At 52.0% G+C, this 5,833-nt stretch overlaps 1 pseudogene; it reads left to right on the top strand.

The window, feature by feature from the left end:
• The first annotated feature begins 751 nt into the window (after positions 1-751).
• Positions 752-4,046, top strand: LOC137536690 (uncharacterized; annotated as a pseudogene).
• The last annotated feature ends 1,787 nt before the right edge of the window (positions 4,047-5,833 follow it).

A 5,833-nucleotide genomic window follows, 5' to 3' on the forward strand; every position in this document is an offset into this window, starting at 1 on the left:
AGACTGAAGAGGAAGATGGAAGACAGAAGACGGAAGAGGAAGACGGAAGAGGAAGATGGAAGAGCAAGACGGAAGAGGAAGACGCAAGACGGAAGAGGAAGACGGAAGAGGAAGATGGAAGAGGAACACGCAAGACGGAAGAGCAAGATAGAAGAGGAAGGCGGAAGACGCAAGACGGAAGAGAAAGACGGAAGAGGAAGACGCAAGACGGAAGAGGAAGACAGAAGACGTAAGAGGAAGACACAAGACGGAAGACACAAGACAGAAGACACAAGACGGAAGACGGAAGAGAAAGACGGAAGACGGAAGACACAAGACGGAAGACGGAAGAGGAAGACGGAAGAGGAAGAAGCAAGACGGAAGACGGAAGAGGAAGACGGAAGAGGAAGAAGCAAGACGGAAGACGGAAGAGGAAGACGGAAGAGGAAGAAGCAAGACGGAAGACGGAAGAGGAAGACGGAAGACAGAAGATGGAAGATGAAGACAGAAGATGGAAGATGAAGACGCAAGACGGAAAACGCAAGAGGAAGACGGAAGACGGAAGAGGAAGATGAAAGACGCAAGACGGAAGAGGAAGATGGAAGAGGAAGACGGAAGAGGAAGACGGAAGAGGAAGATGGAAGACAGAAGACGCAAGACGGAAGAGGAAGATGGAAGAGGAAGACGGAAGAGGAAGACGGAAGATGGAAGACAGAAGACGCAAGACGGAAGAGGAAGACGGAAGACAGAAGAGGAAGACGCAAGACGCAAGATGGAAGAGGAAGACGCAATACGGAAGAGGAAGACGGAAGACAGAAGACTAAAGAGGAAGACGCAAGATGTAAGACGCAAGATAGAAGAGGAAGACGGAAGACGCAAGACGGAAGAGAAAGACGGAAGAGGAAGACGGAAGACGCAAGACGGAAGAGGAAGACAGAAGACGTAAGAGGAAGACACAAGACGGAAGACACAAGACGGAAGACACAAGACGGAAGACGGAAGAGAAAGACGGAAGACACAAGACGGAAGAGGAAGACGGAAGACAGAAGACTAAAGAGGAAGACGCAAGACGGAAGACGCAAGATAGAAGAGGAAGGCGGAAGACGCAAGACGGAAGAGAAAGACGGAAGAGGAAGACGGAAGACGCAAGACGGAAGAGGAAGACAGAAGACGTAAGAGGAAGACACAAGACGGAAGACACAAGACAGAAGACACAAGACGGAAGACGGAAGAGAAAGACGGAAGACGGAAGACACAAGACGGAAGACGGAAGAGAAAGACGGAAGACGGAAGACACAAGACGGAAGAGGAAGACGCAAGACGGAAGAGGAAGACGGAAGAGGAAGACAGAAGAGGAAGACGGAAGAGGAAGACGGAAGAGGAAGACGGAAGACGCAAGACGGAAGAGGAAGACGGAAGAGGAAGACGGAAGAGGAAGACGCAAGACGGAAGAGGAAGAAGCAAGACGGAAGACGGAAGACGGAAGACGGAAGAGGAAGACGGAAGACGGAAGACACAAGACGGAAGAGGAAGACGCAAGACGGAAGAGTAAGACGGAAGAGGAAGACGGAAGAGGAAGACGGAAGAGGAAGACGGAAGAGGAAGACGGAAGAGGAAGACGGAAGACGCAAGACGGAAGAGGAAGACGGAAGAGGAAGACGCAAGACGGAAGAGGAAGACGGAAGAGGAAGAAGCAAGACGGAAGACGGAAGAGGAAGACGGAAGACAGAAGATGGAAGATGAAGACGCAAGACGGAAGACGGAAAACACAAGAGGAAGAGGGAAGACGGAAGAGGAAGATGAAAGACCCAAAATGGAAGAGGAAGATGGAAGAGGAAGACGGAAGACAGAAGACGCAAGACGGAAGAGGAAGACGGAAGACAGAAGACGCAAGACAGAAGACGCAAGACGGAAGAGGAAGACGGAAGACAGAAGACGCAAGACGGAAGAGGAAGACGGAAGACAGAAGACGCAAGACAGAAGACGCAAGACGGAAGAGGAAGACGGAAGAGGAAGACACAAGACGAAGACGCAAGACGGAAGACACAAGACGGAAGACAGAAGAGGAAGACAGAAGAGGAAGACGGAAGACGCAAGACGGAAGAGGAAGACGGAAGAGGAAGACGGAAGATGAAGACGAAAGAGGAAGACGAAAGAGGAAGATGCAAGACGGAAGACACAAGACGGAAGACGGAAGAGGAAGACGGAAGAGGAAGACGGAAGAGGAAGACGGAAGACGCAAGACGGAAGAGGAAGACGGAAGAGGAAGACGGAAGAGCAAGACGCAAGATGGAAGAGGAAGACGCAATACGGAAGAGGAAGACGGAAGACAGAAGACTAAAGAGGAAGACGCAAGACGGAAGACGCAAGATAGAAGAGGAAGACGGAAGACACAAGACGGAAGAGAAAGACGGAAGAGGAAGACGGAAGACGCAAGACGGAAGAGGAAGACACAAGACGGAAGACACAAGACGGAAGACACAAGACGGAAGACGGAAGAGGAAGACGGAAGACACAAGACGGAAGACGGAAGAGGAAGACGGAAGAGGAAGACGGAAGAGGAAGACGCAAGACGGAAGAGGAAGACGGAAGAGGAAGACGGAAGAGGAAGACAGAAGAGGAAGACGCAAGACGGAAGAGGAAGACGGAAGACGGAAGAGGAAGACAGAAGAGGAAGACGCAAGACGGAAGAGGAAGAAGCAAGACGGAAGACGGAAGACGGAAGACAGAAGACGGAAAACGGAAGAGGAAGCCGGAAGACGGAAGAGGAAGATGAAAGACGCAAGATGGAAGAGGAAGATGGAAGAGGAAGACGGAAGAGGAAGATGGAAGAGGAAGACGGAAGACAGAAGACGCAAGATGGAAGAGGAAGACGGAAGACGAAGACGGAAGAGGAAGATGGAAGAGGAAGACGGAAGACAGAAGACGGAAGACGGAAGACGGAAGACGGAAGACGGAAGACAGAAGACGCAAGACGGAAGATGGAAGAGGAAGACGGAAGACGCAAGACGGAAGAGGAAGACGGAAGACGGAAGAGGAAGACGGAAGAGGAAGACGGAAGACGCAAGACGGAAGAGGAAGACAGAAGACGGAAGAGGAAGACACAAGACGGAAGACACAAGACGGAAGACGGAAGAGGAAGACGGAAGACACAAGACGAAAGACGCAAGACGGAAGACGGAAGAGGAAGACGGAAGAGGAAGACGGAAGAGGAAGACGCAAGACGGAAGACGCAAGACGGAAGACGCAAGACGCAAGACGGAAGATGAAGACGGAAGAGGAAGACGGAAGAGGAAGACGGAAGAGGAAGACGCAAGACGGAAGACACAAGACGGAAGAGGAAGACGGAAGACACAAGACGGAAGACGAAAGACGCAAGACGGAAGACGGAAGAGGAAGACGGAAGAGGAAGACGGAAGAGGAAGACGGAAGAGGAAGACGGAAGACGGAAGACGGAAGACGGAAGATGAAGACGAAAGAGGAAGATGGAAGACGCAAGATGGAAGAGGGAGAGAAAGACGGAAGAGGAAGACGGAAGACGCAAGACTGAAGAGGAAGATGGAAGACAGAAGACGGAAGAGGAAGACGGAAGAGGAAGATGGAAGAGCAAGACGGAAGAGGAAGACGCAAGACGGAAGAGGAAGACGGAAGAGGAAGATGGAAGAGGAACACGCAAGACGGAAGAGGAAGACGGAAGAGGAAGATGGAAGACGCAAGACGGAAGAGGAAGACGGAAGACAGAAGACGCAAGACGGAAGAGGAAGACGGAAGAGGAAGATGGAAGACGCAAGACGGAAGAGGAAGACGGAAGAGGAAGATGGAAGACGCAAGACGGAAGAGGAAGACGGAAGACAGAAGACGCAAGACGGAAGACGGAAGACAGAAGACGCAAGACGGAAGAGGAAGACGGAAGACAGAAGACGCAAGACGGAAAAGGAAGACGGAAGACGCAAGACGGAAGACGGAAGAGGAAGACGGAAGACGGAAGAGGAAGACGGAAGAGGAAGACGGAAGAGGAAGACGCAAGACGGAAGAGGAAGACGCAAGACGGAAGACACAAGACGGAAGAGGAAGACGGAAGAGGAAGACGCAAGACGCAAGAGGAAGACGGAAGACGGAAGACGCAAGATGGAAGAGGAAGACGGAAGAGGAAGACGGAAGAGGAAGACGCAAGACGGAAGAGGAAGACGGAAGACGCAAGATGGAAGAGGAAGACGCAAGACGGAACACAGAAGACGGAAGAGGAAGACGCAAGACGGAAGACGCAAGACGGAAGACGCAAGACGGAAGAGGAAGACGGAAGAGGAAGCAGAAGACGCAAGACTGAAGAGGAAGACGCAAGACGGAAGTGGAAGACGGAAGAGGAAAACGGAAGACGCAAGATGGAAGAGGAAGAGAAAGACGGAAGACGGAAGAGGAAGACGGAAGAGGAAGACGGAAGAGGAAGACACAAGACGGAAGACGGAAGAGGAAGATGCAAGATGGAAGAGGAAGACGGAAGAGGAAGACGAAAGAGGAAGACGGAAGACGCAAGATGGAAGAGGGAGAGAAAGACGGAAGAGGAAGACGGAAGACGCAAGACTGAAGAGGAAGATGGAAGACAGAAGACGCAAGACGGAAGAGGAAGACGGAAGATGGAAGAGGAAGATGGAAGAGCAAGACGGAAGAGGAAGACGGAAGACGCAAGACGGAAGAGGAAGACGGAAGATGGAAGAGGAACACGCAAGACGGAAGAGGAAGACGGAAGAGGAAGACGGAAGACGCAAGACGGAAGAGGAAGACGCAAGACGGAAGACGGAAGACGGAAGAGGAACACGGAAGAGGAAGACGCAAGACGGAAGAGGAAGACGCAAGACGGAAGACGCAAGACGGAAGAGGAAGACGGAAAAGGAAGCAGAAGACGCAAGACTGAAGAGGAAGACGCAAGACGGAAGAGGAAGACGGAAGAGGAAGACGGAAGATGGAAGACGCAAGACGGAAGTCGATAGACGCAAGACGGAAGACGCAAGACGGAAGAGGAATATGGAAGAGGAAGATGGAAGAGGAACGCGCAAGACGGAAGAGGAAGACGGAAGAGGAAGATGGAAGACGAGGGACGGAAGACGGAAGACGGAAAACAGAAGACGCAAGACGGAAGAGGAAGACGCAAGACGGAAGACGGAAGACGGAAGACGGAAGAGGAAGACGGAAGACGGAAGAGGAAGACGCAAGACGGAAGAGGAAGACGGAAGAGGAAGACGGAAGATGGAAGACGCAAGACGGAAGAGGAAGACGGAAGAGGAAGACGGAAGAGGAAGACGGAAGATGGAAGACGCAAGACGGAAGAGGAAGAAGGAAGACGGAAGACACAAGACGGAAGACGCAAGATGGAAGAGGAAGACGGAAGAGGAAGACGCAAGACGGAAGACGCAAGACAGAAGACGGAAGAGGAAGACGGAAGAGGAAGGCGGAAGACGCAAGACGGAAGACGGAAGAGGAAGACGCAAGACGGAAGACACAAGACGGAAGAGGAAGACAGAAGAGGAAGACGGATTAAGAAGACGGAAGAGGAAGACGGAAGACGCAAGACGGAAGAGGAAGACGAAAGAGGAAGACGCAAGACGGAAGACACAAGACGGAAGAGGAAGACGGAAGGAGGAAGACGGAAGACGCAAGACGGAAGAGGAAGACGGAAGAGGAAGATGCAAGACGGAAGACGGAAGAGGAAGAGGGAAGAGGAAGACACAAGACGGAAGACGCAAGATGGAAGAGGAAGACGGAAGAGGAAGACGCAAGACGGAAGACGCAAGACAGAAGACGGAAGAGGAAGACGGAAGAGGAAGGCGGAAGACGCAAGACGGAAGACGGAAGAGGA

The sequence above is a fragment of the Hyperolius riggenbachi genome, chromosome 10 (genome assembly GCF_040937935.1).
Source record: "Hyperolius riggenbachi isolate aHypRig1 chromosome 10, aHypRig1.pri, whole genome shotgun sequence".
NCBI lineage: Eukaryota > Metazoa > Chordata > Amphibia > Anura > Hyperoliidae > Hyperolius > Hyperolius riggenbachi.